This window comes from Schistocerca serialis, unplaced genomic scaffold (assembly GCF_023864345.2).
Source record: "Schistocerca serialis cubense isolate TAMUIC-IGC-003099 unplaced genomic scaffold, iqSchSeri2.2 HiC_scaffold_764, whole genome shotgun sequence".
Lineage (NCBI taxonomy): Eukaryota > Metazoa > Arthropoda > Insecta > Orthoptera > Acrididae > Schistocerca > Schistocerca serialis.
This window is the reverse complement of record NW_026048369.1, coordinates 12501-24774: the sequence shown is the minus strand read 5'-3', so window position 1 is coordinate 24774 and position 12274 is coordinate 12501. Positions and strand designations below refer to the sequence as shown.

The window sequence follows — 12274 nt, the reverse complement described above, 5'->3', positions numbered from 1 at the left end:
GCAAACGGCGTCTCGGACACGCCCGTTAGGCCCACGGCCGTCTCGCAGATGTTTCTCTTGCTTGTGCTGTCATATGGGCCCACGACCCCGAGCGGCAGCGAGCGGCAGTCGAGCAAAGTCGGGACAAGTCGGGACGGAAGAGGACAGGTGCGAATGCACTGCACGGATCACGCAAATATGTGGATGCGAAGCGCGCCGCGCGGCGTGTGTCAGGTGAGGAAGCTGCCGGGGGCGCTCTCCAGCAGGACACTGCTACACCCCGCACAGCCCCCCGCCGGATAACGGCTGTCTCACGCAAGTGGCGGCGCGGCGCGGCGCGCCCGCCAGTTCGGCAGACGCCTCTGAGACGCCGGACGCGCACAACGCGCCGCCTTCGAGGCTCCAGCTGTTGCGGAAGGACGTGCTCTGCGTCAAATGTGTCACCGAAAACTGCGATTGTGTGTGTTGGGAGAAGAGGCAGAGGCGTCTTCTGTCGTGCGGCTACAGTATAAGGGCGCCAACGGCCATACCATGTTGAATACACCGGTTCTCGTCCGATCACCGAAGTTAAGCAACATCGGGCCCGGTTAGTACTTGGATGGGTGACCGCCTGGGAACACCGGGTGCTGTTGGCTCCCCTTCGTTTTCTCCTTTTTACGCCGCTATCCCTGCCAGCCCTCTTTTCATACTACCTTTCTTTTGTTCAAACGTGCATCCTTAAGCGTTTTAAACGTGCTAGGAATGCCTTGAAAATAACGAAACACTACGAATCGACAGATGTGATGTGAAAGAAGTCAGGGCCACCTACTGTTTCGTAGCAGTGCAAAACTCCACCGAAAAAAAAAAAAAAAAAAAAAAATGAAAATAAACATAAGATACGATATTAATGGCCTCAGTTCGAAGAAGAATGCGCCAAGGACGATTTCTTAAAGCGCCTGAAGGTAACAAAACAGTATGAACCGACAGATATGTTCTGAAATACGTCAGGGCTTGTTGTTTTGCAGCAGTGTACGACTCCAAACTTGTAAACAAAAATGTATCTTTCGCCGCTAGAAGAGATAGACGCTTTGGCGACCCTCCTGTGTCTTGTGTCCGTGTTTTCGCACCTTTGCACACGTCTACTGGCCGCAAACGGCGTCTCGGACACGCCCGTTAGGCCCACGGCCGTCTCGCAGATGTTTCTCTTGCTTGTGCTGTCATATGGGCCACGACCCGAGCGGCAGCGAGCGGCAGTCGAGCAAAGTCGGGACAAGTCGGGACGGAAGAGGACAGGTGCGAATGCACTGCACGGATCACGCAAATATGTGGATGCGAAGCGCGCCGCGCGGCGTGTGTCAGGTGAGGAAGCTGCCGGGGGGCGCTCTCCAGCAGGACACTGCTACACCCCGCACAGCCCCCCCGCCGGGATAACGGCTGTCTCACGCAAGTGGCGGCGCGGCGCGGCGCGCCCGCCAGTTCGGCAGACGCCTCTGAGACGCCGGACGCGCACAACGCGCCGCCTTCGAGGCTCCAGCTGTTGCGGAAGGACGTGCTCTGCGTCAAATGTGTCACCGAAAACTGCGATTGTGTGTGTTGGGAGAAGAGGCAGAGGCGTCTTCTGTCGTGCGGCTACAGTATAAGGGCGCCAACGGCCATACCATGTTGAATACACCGGTTCTCGTCCGATCACCGAAGTTAAGCAACATCGGGCCCGGTTAGTACTTGGATGGGTGACCGCCTGGGAACACCGGGTGCTGTTGGCTCCCCTTCGTTTTCTCCTTTTTACGCCGCTATCCCTGCCAGCCCTCTTTTCATACTACCTTTCTTTTGTTCAAACGTGCATCCTTAAGCGTTTTAAACGTGCTAGGAATGCCTTGAAAATAACGAAACACTACGAATCGACAGATGTGATGTGAAAGAAGTCAGGGCCACCTACTGTTTCGTAGCAGTGCAAAACTCCACCGAAAAAAAAAAAAAAAAAAAAAATGAAAATAAACATAAGATACGATATTAATGGCCTCAGTTCGAAGAAGAATGCGCCAAGGACGATTTCTTAAAAGCGCCTGAAGGTAACAAAACAGTATGAACCGACAGATATGTTCTGAAATACGTCAGGGCTTGTTGTTTTGCAGCAGTGTACGACTCCAAACTTGTAAACCAAAAATGTATCTTTCGCCGCTAGAAGAGATAGACGCTTTGGCGACCCTCCTGTGTCTTGTGTCCGTGTTTTCGCACCTTTGCACACGTCTACTGGCCGCAAACGGCGTCTCGGACACGCCCGTTAGGCCCACGGCCGTCTCGCAGATGTTTCTCTTGCTTGTGCTGTCATATGGGCCACGACCCGAGCGGCAGCGAGCGGCAGTCGAGCAAAGTCGGGACAAGTCGGGACGGAAGAGGACAGGTGCGAATGCACTGCACGGATCACGCAAATATGTGGATGCGAAGCGCGCCGCGCGGCGTGTGTCAGGTGAGGAAGCTGCCGGGGGCGCTCTCCAGCAGGACACTGCTACACCCCGCACAGCCCCCCGCCGGATAACGGCTGTCTCACGCAAGTGGCGGCGCGGCGCGGCGCGCCCGCCAGTTCGGCAGACGCCTCTGAGACGCCGGACGCGCACAACGCGCCGCCTTCGAGGCTCCAGCTGTTGCGGAAGGACGTGCTCTGCGTCAAATGTGTCACCGAAAACTGCGATTGTGTGTGTTGGGGAGAAGAGGCAGAGGCGTCTTCTGTCGTGCGGCTACAGTATAAGGGCGCCAACGGCCATACCATGTTGAATACACCGGTTCTCGTCCGATCACCGAAGTTAAGCAACATCGGGCCCGGTTAGTACTTGGATGGGTGACCGCCTGGGAACACCGGGTGCTGTTGGCTCCCCTTCGTTTTCTCCTTTTTACGCCGCTATCCCTGCCAGCCCTCTTTTCATACTACCTTTCTTTTGTTCAAACGTGCATCCTTAAGCGTTTTAAACGTGCTAGGAATGCCTTGAAAATAACGAAACACTACGAATCGACAGATGTGATGTGAAAGAAGTCAGGGCCACCTACTGTTTCGTAGCAGTGCAAAACTCCACCGAAAAAAAAAAAAAAAAAAAAAATGAAAATAAACATAAGATACGATATTAATGGCCTCAGTTCGAAGAAGAATGCGCCAAGGACGATTTCTTAAAAGCGCCTGAAGGTAACAAAACAGTATGAACCGACAGATATGTTCTGAAATACGTCAGGGCTTGTTGTTTTGCAGCAGTGTACGACTCCAAACTTGTAAACAAAAATGTATCTTTCGCCGCTAGAAGAGATAGACGCTTTGGCGACCCTCCTGTGTCTTGTGTCCGTGTTTTCGCACCTTTGCACACGTCTACTGGCCGCAAACGGCGTCTCGGACACGCCCGTTAGGCCCACGGCCGTCTCGCAGATGTTTCTCTTGCTTGTGCTGTCATATGGGCCACGACCCGAGCGGCAGCGAGCGGCAGTCGAGCAAAGTCGGGACAAGTCGGGACGGAAGAGGACAGGTGCGAATGCACTGCACGGATCACGCAAATATGTGGATGCGAAGCGCGCCCGCGCGGGCGTGTGTCAGGTGAGGAAGCTGCCGGGGGCGCTCTCCAGCAGGACACTGCTACACCCCGCACAGCCCCCCGCCGGATAACGGCTGTCTCACGCAAGTGGCGGCGCGGCGCGGCGCGCCCGCCAGTTCGGCAGACGCCTCTGAGACGCCGGACGCGCACAACGCGCCGCCTTCGAGGCTCCAGCTGTTGCGGAAGGACGTGCTCTGCGTCAAATGTGTCACCGAAAACTGCGATTGTGTGTGTTGGGAGAAGAGGCAGAGGCGTCTTCTGTCGTGCGGCTACAGTATAAGGGCGCCAACGGCCATACCATGTTGAATACACCGGTTCTCGTCCGATCACCGAAGTTAAGCAACATCGGGCCCGGTTAGTACTTGGATGGGTGACCGCCTGGGAACACCGGGTGCTGTTGGCTCCCCTTCGTTTTCTCCTTTTTACGCCGCTATCCCTGCCAGCCCTCTTTTCATACTACCTTTCTTTTGTTCAAACGTGCATCCTTAAGCGTTTTAAACGTGCTAGGAATGCCTTGAAAATAACGAAACACTACGAATCGACAGATGTGATGTGAAAGAAGTCAGGGCCACCTACTGTTTCGTAGCAGTGCAAAACTCCACCGAAAAAAAAAAAAAAAAAAAAATGAAAATAAACATAAGATACGATATTAATGGCCTCAGTTCGAAGAAGAATGCGCCAAGGACGATTTCTTAAAAGCGCCTGAAGGTAACAAAACAGTATGAACCGACAGATATGTTCTGAAATACGTCAGGGCTTGTTGTTTTGCAGCAGTGTACGACTCCAAACTTGTAAACAAAAATGTATCTTTCGCCGCTAGAAGAGATAGACGCTTTGGCGACCCTCCTGTGTCTTGTGTCCGTGTTTTCGCACCTTTGCACACGTCTACTGGCCGCAAACGGCGTCTCGGACACGCCCGTTAGGCCCACGGCCGTCTCGCAGATGTTTCTCTTGCTTGTGCTGTCATATGGGCCACGACCCGAGCGGCAGCGAGCGGCAGTCGAGCAAAGTCGGGACAAGTCGGGACGGAAGAGGACAGGTGCGAATGCACTGCACGGATCACGCAAATATGTGGATGCGAAGCGCGCCGCGCGGCGTGTGTCAGGTGAGGAAGCTGCCGGGGGCGCTCTCCAGCAGGACACTGCTACACCCCGCACAGCCCCCCGCCGGATAACGGCTGTCTCACGCAAGTGGCGGCGCGGCGCGGCGCGCCCGCCAGTTCGGCAGACGCCTCTGAGACGCCGGACGCGCACAACGCGCCGCCTTCGAGGCTCCAGCTGTTGCGGAAGGACGTGCTCTGCGTCAAATGTGTCACCGAAAACTGCGATTGTGTGTGTTGGGAGAAGAGGCAGAGGCGTCTTCTGTCGTGCGGCTACAGTATAAGGGCGCCAACGGCCATACCATGTTGAATACACCGGTTCTCGTCCGATCACCGAAGTTAAGCAACATCGGGCCCGGTTAGTACTTGGATGGGTGACCGCCTGGGAACACCGGGTGCTGTTGGCTCCCCTTCGTTTTCTCCTTTTTACGCCGCTATCCCTGCCAGCCCTCTTTTCATACTACCTTTCTTTTGTTCAAACGTGCATCCTTAAGCGTTTTAAACGTGCTAGGAATGCCTTGAAAATAACGAAACACTACGAATCGACAGATGTGATGTGAAAGAAGTCAGGGCCACCTACTGTTTCGTAGCAGTGCAAAACTCCACCGAAAAAAAAAAAAAAAAAAAAAAATGAAAATAAACATAAGATACGATATTAATGGCCTCAGTTCGAAGAAGAATGCGCCAAGGACGATTTCTTAAAAGCGCCTGAAGGTAACAAAACAGTATGAACCGACAGATATGTTCTGAAATACGTCAGGGCTTGTTGTTTTGCAGCAGTGTACGACTCCAAACTTGTAAACAAAAATGTATCTTTCGCCGCTAGAAGAGATAGACGCTTTGGCGACCCTCCTGTGTCTTGTGTCCGTGTTTTCGCACCTTTGCACACGTCTACTGGCCGCAAACGGCGTCTCGGACACGCCCGTTAGGCCCACGGCCGTCTCGCAGATGTTTCTCTTGCTTGTGCTGTCATATGGGCCACGACCCGAGCGGCAGCGAGCGGCAGTCGAGCAAAGTCGGGACAAGTCGGGACGGAAGAGGACAGGTGCGAATGCACTGCACGGATCACGCAAATATGTGGATGCGAAGCGCGCCGCGCGGCGTGTGTCAGGTGAGGAAGCTGCCGGGGGCGCTCTCCAGCAGGACACTGCTACACCCCGCACAGCCCCCCGCCGGATAACGGCTGTCTCACGCAAGTGGCGGCGCGGCGCGGCGCGCCCGCCAGTTCGGCAGACGCCTCTGAGACGCCGGACGCGCACAACGCGCCGCCTTCGAGGCTCCAGCTGTTGCGGAAGGACGTGCTCTGCGTCAAATGTGTCACCGAAAACTGCGATTGTGTGTGTTGGGAGAAGAGGCAGAGGCGTCTTCTGTCGTGCGGCTACAGTATAAGGGCGCCAACGGCCATACCATGTTGAATACACCGGTTCTCGTCCGATCACCGAAGTTAAGCAACATCGGGCCCGGTTAGTACTTGGATGGGTGACCGCCTGGGAACACCGGGTGCTGTTGGCTCCCCTTCGTTTTCTCCTTTTTACGCCGCTATCCCTGCCAGCCCTCTTTTCATACTACCTTTCTTTTGTTCAAACGTGCATCCTTAAGCGTTTTAAACGTGCTAGGAATGCCTTGAAAATAACGAAACACTACGAATCGACAGATGTGATGTGAAAGAAGTCAGGGCCACCTACTGTTTCGTAGCAGTGCAAAACTCCACCGAAAAAAAAAAAAAAAAAAAAAAATGAAAATAAACATAAGATACGATATTAATGGCCTCAGTTCGAAGAAGAATGCGCCAAGGACGATTTCTTAAAAGCGCCTGAAGGTAACAAAACAGTATGAACCGACAGATATGTTCTGAAATACGTCAGGGCTTGTTGTTTTGCAGCAGTGTACGACTCCAAACTTGTAAACAAAAATGTATCTTTCGCCGCTAGAAGAGATAGACGCTTTGGCGACCCTCCTGTGTCTTGTGTCCGTGTTTTCGCACCTTTGCACACGTCTACTGGCCGCAAACGGCGTCTCGGACACGCCCGTTAGGCCCACGGCCGTCTCGCAGATGTTTCTCTTGCTTGTGCTGTCATATGGGCCACGACCCGAGCGGCAGCGAGCGGCAGTCGAGCAAAGTCGGGACAAGTCGGGACGGAAGAGGACAGGTGCGAATGCACTGCACGGATCACGCAAATATGTGGATGCGAAGCGCGCCGCGCGGCGTGTGTCAGGTGAGGAAGCTGCCGGGGGCGCTCTCCAGCAGGACACTGCTACACCCCGCACAGCCCCCCGCCGGATAACGGCTGTCTCACGCAAGTGGCGGCGCGGCGCGGCGCGCCCGCCAGTTCGGCAGACGCCTCTGAGACGCCGGACGCGCACAACGCGCCGCCTTCGAGGCTCCAGCTGTTGCGGAAGGACGTGCTCTGCGTCAAATGTGTCACCGAAAACTGCGATTGTGTGTGTTGGGAGAAGAGGCAGAGGCGTCTTCTGTCGTGCGGCTACAGTATAAGGGCGCCAACGGCCATACCATGTTGAATACACCGGTTCTCGTCCGATCACCGAAGTTAAGCAACATCGGGCCCGGTTAGTACTTGGATGGGTGACCGCCTGGGAACACCGGGTGCTGTTGGCTCCCCTTCGTTTTCTCCTTTTTACGCCGCTATCCCTGCCAGCCCTCTTTTCATACTACCTTTCTTTTGTTCAAACGTGCATCCTTAAGCGTTTTAAACGTGCTAGGAATGCCTTGAAAATAACGAAACACTACGAATCGACAGATGTGATGTGAAAGAAGTCAGGGCCACCTACTGTTTCGTAGCAGTGCAAAACTCCACCGAAAAAAAAAAAAAAAAAAAAAAATGAAAATAAACATAAGATACGATATTAATGGCCTCAGTTCGAAGAAGAATGCGCCAAGGACGATTTCTTAAAAGCGCCTGAAGGTAACAAAACAGTATGAACCGACAGATATGTTCTGAAATACGTCAGGGCTTGTTGTTTTGCAGCAGTGTACGACTCCAAACTTGTAAACAAAAATGTATCTTTCGCCGCTAGAAGAGATAGACGCTTTGGCGACCCTCCTGTGTCTTGTGTCCGTGTTTTCGCACCTTTGCACACGTCTACTGGCCGCAAACGGCGTCTCGGACACGCCCGTTAGGCCCACGGCCGTCTCGCAGATGTTTCTCTTGCTTGTGCTGTCATATGGGCCACGACCCGAGCGGCAGCGAGCGGCAGTCGAGCAAAGTCGGGACAAGTCGGGACGGAAGAGGACAGGTGCGAATGCACTGCACGGATCACGCAAATATGTGGATGCGAAGCGCGCCGCGCGGCGTGTGTCAGGTGAGGAAGCTGCCGGGGGCGCTCTCCAGCAGGACACTGCTACACCCCGCACAGCCCCCCGCCGGATAACGGCTGTCTCACGCAAGTGGCGGCGCGGCGCGGCGCGCCCGCCAGTTCGGCAGACGCCTCTGAGACGCCGGACGCGCACAACGCGCCGCCTTCGAGGCTCCAGCTGTTGCGGAAGGACGTGCTCTGCGTCAAATGTGTCACCGAAAACTGCGATTGTGTGTGTTGGGAGAAGAGGCAGAGGCGTCTTCTGTCGTGCGGCTACAGTATAAGGGCGCCAACGGCCATACCATGTTGAATACACCGGTTCTCGTCCGATCACCGAAGTTAAGCAACATCGGGCCCGGTTAGTACTTGGATGGGTGACCGCCTGGGAACACCGGGTGCTGTTGGCTCCCCTTCGTTTTCTCCTTTTTACGCCGCTATCCCTGCCAGCCCTCTTTTCATACTACCTTTCTTTTGTTCAAACGTGCATCCTTAAGCGTTTTAAACGTGCTAGGAATGCCTTGAAAATAACGAAACACTACGAATCGACAGATGTGATGTGAAAGAAGTCAGGGCCACCTACTGTTTCGTAGCAGTGCAAAACTCCACCGAAAAAAAAAAAAAAAAAAAAAAATGAAAATAAACATAAGATACGATATTAATGGCCTCAGTTCGAAGAAGAATGCGCCAAGGACGATTTCTTAAAAGCGCCTGAAGGTAACAAAACAGTATGAACCGACAGATATGTTCTGAAATACGTCAGGGCTTGTTGTTTTGCAGCAGTGTACGACTCCAAACTTGTAAACAAAAATGTATCTTTCGCCGCTAGAAGAGATAGACGCTTTGGCGACCCTCCTGTGTCTTGTGTCCGTGTTTTCGCACCTTTGCACACGTCTACTGGCCGCAAACGGCGTCTCGGACACGCCCGTTAGGCCCACGGCCGTCTCGCAGATGTTTCTCTTGCTTGTGCTGTCATATGGGCCACGACCCGAGCGGCAGCGAGCGGCAGTCGAGCAAAGTCGGGACAAGTCGGGACGGAAGAGGACAGGTGCGAATGCACTGCACGGATCACGCAAATATGTGGATGCGAAGCGCGCCGCGCGGCGTGTGTCAGGTGAGGAAGCTGCCGGGGGCGCTCTCCAGCAGGACACTGCTACACCCCGCACAGCCCCCCGCCGGATAACGGCTGTCTCACGCAAGTGGCGGCGCGGCGCGGCGCGCGCCGCCAGTTCGGCAGACGCCTCTGAGACGCCGGACGCGCACAACGCGCCGCCTTCGAGGCTCCAGCTGTTGCGGAAGGACGTGCTCTGCGTCAAATGTGTCACCGAAAACTGCGATTGTGTGTGTTGGGAGAAGAGGCAGAGGCGTCTTCTGTCGTGCGGCTACAGTATAAGGGCGCCAACGGCCATACCATGTTGAATACACCGGTTCTCGTCCGATCACCGAAGTTAAGCAACATCGGGCCCGGTTAGTACTTGGATGGGTGACCGCCTGGGAACACCGGGTGCTGTTGGCTCCCCTTCGTTTTCTCCTTTTTACGCCGCTATCCCTGCCAGCCCTCTTTTCATACTACCTTTCTTTTGTTCAAACGTGCATCCTTAAGCGTTTTAAACGTGCTAGGAATGCCTTGAAAATAACGAAACACTACGAATCGACAGATGTGATGTGAAAGAAGTCAGGGCCACCTACTGTTTCGTAGCAGTGCAAAACTCCACCGAAAAAAAAAAAAAAAAAAAAAAATGAAAATAAACATAAGATACGATATTAATGGCCTCAGTTCGAAGAAGAATGCGCCAAGGACGATTTCTTAAAAGCGCCTGAAGGTAACAAAACAGTATGAACCGACAGATATGTTCTGAAATACGTCAGGGCTTGTTGTTTTGCAGCAGTGTACGACTCCAAACTTGTAAACAAAAATGTATCTTTCGCCGCTAGAAGAGATAGACGCTTTGGCGACCCTCCTGTGTCTTGTGTCCGTGTTTTCGCACCTTTGCACACGTCTACTGGCCGCAAACGGCGTCTCGGACACGCCCGTTAGGCCCACGGCCGTCTCGCAGATGTTTCTCTTGCTTGTGCTGTCATATGGGCCACGACCCGAGCGGCAGCGAGCGGCAGTCGAGCAAAGTCGGGACAAGTCGGGACGGAAGAGGACAGGTGCGAATGCACTGCACGGATCACGCAAATATGTGGATGCGAAGCGCGCCGCGCGGCGTGTGTCAGGTGAGGAAGCTGCCGGGGGCGCTCTCCAGCAGGACACTGCTACACCCCGCACAGCCCCCCGCCGGATAACGGCTGTCTCACGCAAGTGGCGGCGCGGCGCGGCGCGCCCGCCAGTTCGGCAGACGCCTCTGAGACGCCGGACGCGCACAACGCGCCGCCTTCGAGGCTCCAGCTGTTGCGGAAGGACGTGCTCTGCGTCAAATGTGTCACCGAAAACTGCGATTGTGTGTGTTGGGAGAAGAGGCAGAGGCGTCTTCTGTCGTGCGGCTACAGTATAAGGGCGCCAACGGCCATACCATGTTGAATACACCGGTTCTCGTCCGATCACCGAAGTTAAGCAACATCGGGCCCGGTTAGTACTTGGATGGGTGACCGCCTGGGAACACCGGGTGCTGTTGGCTCCCCTTCGTTTTCTCCTTTTTACGCCGCTATCCCTGCCAGCCCTCTTTTCATACTACCTTTCTTTTGTTCAAACGTGCATCCTTAAGCGTTTTAAACGTGCTAGGAATGCCTTGAAAATAACGAAACACTACGAATCGACAGATGTGATGTGAAAGAAGTCAGGGCCACCTACTGTTTCGTAGCAGTGCAAAACTCCACCGAAAAAAAAAAAAAAAAAAAAAAATGAAAATAAACATAAGATACGATATTAATGGCCTCAGTTCGAAGAAGAATGCGCCAAGGACGATTTCTTAAAAGCGCCTGAAGGTAACAAAACAGTATGAACCGACAGATATGTTCTGAAATACGTCAGGGCTTGTTGTTTTGCAGCAGTGTACGACTCCAAACTTGTAAACAAAAATGTATCTTTCGCCGCTAGAAGAGATAGACGCTTTGGCGACCCTCCTGTGTCTTGTGTCCGTGTTTTCGCACCTTTGCACACGTCTACTGGCCGCAAACGGCGTCTCGGACACGCCCGTTAGGCCCACGGCCGTCTCGCAGATGTTTCTCTTGCTTGTGCTGTCATATGGGCCACGACCCGAGCGGCAGCGAGCGGCAGTCGAGCAAAGTCGGGACAAGTCGGGACGGAAGAGGACAGGTGCGAATGCACTGCACGGATCACGCAAATATGTGGATGCGAAGCGCGCCGCGCGGCGTGTGTCAGGTGAGGAAGCTGCCGGGGGCGCTCTCCAGCAGGACACTGCTACACCCCGCACAGCCCCCCGCCGGATAACGGCTGTCTCACGCAAGTGGCGGCGCGGCGCGGCGCGCCCGCCAGTTCGGCAGACGCCTCTGAGACGCCGGACGCGCACAACGCGCCGCCTTCGAGGCTCCAGCTGTTGCGGAAGGACGTGCTCTGCGTCAAATGTGTCACCGAAAACTGCGATTGTGTGTGTTGGGAGAAGAGGCAGAGGCGTCTTCTGTCGTGCGGCTACAGTATAAGGGCGCCAACGGCCATACCATGTTGAATACACCGGTTCTCGTCCGATCACCGAAGTTAAGCAACATCGGGCCCGGTTAGTACTTGGATGGGTGACCGCCTGGGAACACCGGGTGCTGTTGGCTCCCCTTCGTTTTCTCCTTTTTACGCCGCTATCCCTGCCAGCCCTCTTTTCATACTACCTTTCTTTTGTTCAAACGTGCATCCTTAAGCGTTTTAAACGTGCTAGGAATGCCTTGAAAATAACGAAACACTACGAATCGACAGATGTGATGTGAAAGAAGTCAGGGCCACCTACTGTTTCGTAGCAGTGCAAAACTCCACCGAAAAAAAAAAAAAAAAAAAAAAATGAAAATAAACATAAGATACGATATTAATGGCCTCAGTTCGAAGAAGAATGCGCCAAGGACGATTTCTTAAAAGCGCCTGAAGGTAACAAAACAGTATGAACCGACAGATATGTTCTGAAATACGTCAGGGCTTGTTGTTTTGCAGCAGTGTACGACTCCAAACTTGTAAACAAAAATGTATCTTTCGCCGCTAGAAGAGATAGACGCTTTGGCGACCCTCCTGTGTCTTGTGTCCGTGTTTTCGCACCTTTGCACACGTCTACTGGCCGCAAACGGCGTCTCGGACACGCCCGTTAGGCCCACGGCCGTCTCGCAGATGTTTCTCTTGCTTGTGCTGTCATATGGGCCACGACCCGAGCGGCAGCGAGCGGCAGTCGAGCAA

The 12274-nt window shown here is 54.0% G+C and overlaps 11 non-coding genes across 11 annotated transcripts; all 11 read left to right on the top strand.

The window, feature by feature from the left end:
* The first annotated feature begins 495 nt into the window (after positions 1-495).
* LOC126452099 (5S ribosomal RNA) lies at positions 496-614 on the top strand. Its single transcript, XR_007584496.1, has one exon. It is a non-coding gene; the product is annotated as a 5S ribosomal RNA (ribosomal RNA).
* A 988-nt stretch (positions 615-1602) lies between these two features.
* On the top strand, positions 1603-1721 carry LOC126452098 (5S ribosomal RNA). Its single transcript, XR_007584495.1, has one exon. It is a non-coding gene; the product is annotated as a 5S ribosomal RNA (ribosomal RNA).
* Positions 1722-2708: 987 nt separating this feature from the next.
* Positions 2709-2827, top strand: LOC126452097 (5S ribosomal RNA). Its single transcript, XR_007584494.1, has one exon. It is a non-coding gene; the product is annotated as a 5S ribosomal RNA (ribosomal RNA).
* Positions 2828-3814: 987 nt separating this feature from the next.
* Positions 3815-3933, top strand: LOC126452096 (5S ribosomal RNA). Its single transcript, XR_007584493.1, has one exon. It is a non-coding gene; the product is annotated as a 5S ribosomal RNA (ribosomal RNA).
* A 984-nt stretch (positions 3934-4917) lies between these two features.
* LOC126452095 (5S ribosomal RNA) lies at positions 4918-5036 on the top strand. The gene has a single exon (XR_007584492.1). It is a non-coding gene; the product is annotated as a 5S ribosomal RNA (ribosomal RNA).
* Positions 5037-6022: 986 nt separating this feature from the next.
* On the top strand, positions 6023-6141 carry LOC126452094 (5S ribosomal RNA). Its single transcript, XR_007584491.1, has one exon. It is a non-coding gene; the product is annotated as a 5S ribosomal RNA (ribosomal RNA).
* A 986-nt stretch (positions 6142-7127) lies between these two features.
* LOC126452092 (5S ribosomal RNA) lies at positions 7128-7246 on the top strand. Its single transcript, XR_007584490.1, has one exon. It is a non-coding gene; the product is annotated as a 5S ribosomal RNA (ribosomal RNA).
* Positions 7247-8232: 986 nt separating this feature from the next.
* Positions 8233-8351, top strand: LOC126452090 (5S ribosomal RNA). Its single transcript, XR_007584488.1, has one exon. It is a non-coding gene; the product is annotated as a 5S ribosomal RNA (ribosomal RNA).
* A 987-nt stretch (positions 8352-9338) lies between these two features.
* Positions 9339-9457, top strand: LOC126452089 (5S ribosomal RNA). The gene has a single exon (XR_007584487.1). It is a non-coding gene; the product is annotated as a 5S ribosomal RNA (ribosomal RNA).
* Positions 9458-10443: 986 nt separating this feature from the next.
* LOC126452088 (5S ribosomal RNA) lies at positions 10444-10562 on the top strand. Its single transcript, XR_007584486.1, has one exon. It is a non-coding gene; the product is annotated as a 5S ribosomal RNA (ribosomal RNA).
* Positions 10563-11548: 986 nt separating this feature from the next.
* Positions 11549-11667, top strand: LOC126452087 (5S ribosomal RNA). The gene has a single exon (XR_007584485.1). It is a non-coding gene; the product is annotated as a 5S ribosomal RNA (ribosomal RNA).
* Positions 11668-12274: the final 607 nt, after the last annotated feature.